Here is a 1358-nt window from a genome sequence, read left to right on the forward strand (position 1 = left end):
GTGATCGATCGATCTTCGTCATTCAGAAATATCAGAGATTTATGAATGGATCGCTAATTTTTTATTTATTTTTTTTTATTATTATTATTTTTTTTTTTTTTTTTTTTGTGTGTGTGTGTTTTGTTACTGACCAAATTACGGTTAACTGTGAATTTTATCAATACATCTCCCACTGATATTGCAACAGTGACTACTATGGCACTGTTGTTGTGACTGCTGTTGCTATCATTGACAGTATTGACAATACTGTTTTTTATTATTACAAATACAGTTCCTAGTCCTGCAACTGTAGCTATAGGTTCTATTATTATCATTAATGATATAGTCATTATCAATAATAATAATATTATCATTATTATTATTATCAATATTGATATTATTATTACTAATGATATAGTTATTATTAATACTATCACGGCTGCCATTTCTACTTCATCTCCTGCTACTGTTACTACTGATGCTGTTACCACCACTTCTATCACTTCTTACGTCACCACTACCGCAGTTACTATCGCTACCACAGCTAGAAGGTCGACACATCACCACCTTCCTTACTGACACATCGTCAACTTCCTCACTGACACATCACCATCTATCCAAACTGACACATCACCATCTATCCAAACTGACACATCACCATCTATCCAAACTGACACATCACCATCTATCCAAACTGACACATCACCATCTATCCAAACTGACACATCACCATCTATCCAAACTGACACATCACCATCTATCCAAACTGACACATCACCATCTATCCCCAGTGACACATCACCATCTATCCAACACATCACCATCTATCCCCACTGACACATCACCATCTATCCAAACTGACACATCACCATCTATCCAAACTGACACATCACCATCTATCCCCAGTGACACATCACCATCTATCCAAACTGACACATCACCATCTATCCAAACTGACACATCACCATCTATCCCCAGTGACACATCACCATCTATCCAAACTGACACATCACCATCTATCCCCAGTGACACATCACCATCTATCCAAACTGACACATCACCATCTATCCAAACTGACACATCACCACCACTCATCACTGACACATCACCATCTATCCCCAGTGACACATCACCATCTATCCAAACTGACACATCACCATCTATCCAAACTGACACATCACCATATATCCAAACTGACACATCACCACCACTCATCACTGACACATCACCATCTATCCCCAGTGACACATCACCTCTATCCCTACTGACACATCACCTTTATCCGCTAACACATCACCATCTATCCCCAGTGACACATCACCACCACTCATCACCACAGCGCCTAATAGATGAACCTCAAAGATCGGAGAGCAATATCG

This window comes from Penaeus japonicus, unplaced genomic scaffold, assembly GCF_977035675.1.
Source record: "Penaeus japonicus unplaced genomic scaffold, GWHDUDI00000001_assembly GWHDUDI00000009, whole genome shotgun sequence".
Classification (NCBI taxonomy): Eukaryota; Metazoa; Arthropoda; class Malacostraca; order Decapoda; family Penaeidae; genus Penaeus; species Penaeus japonicus.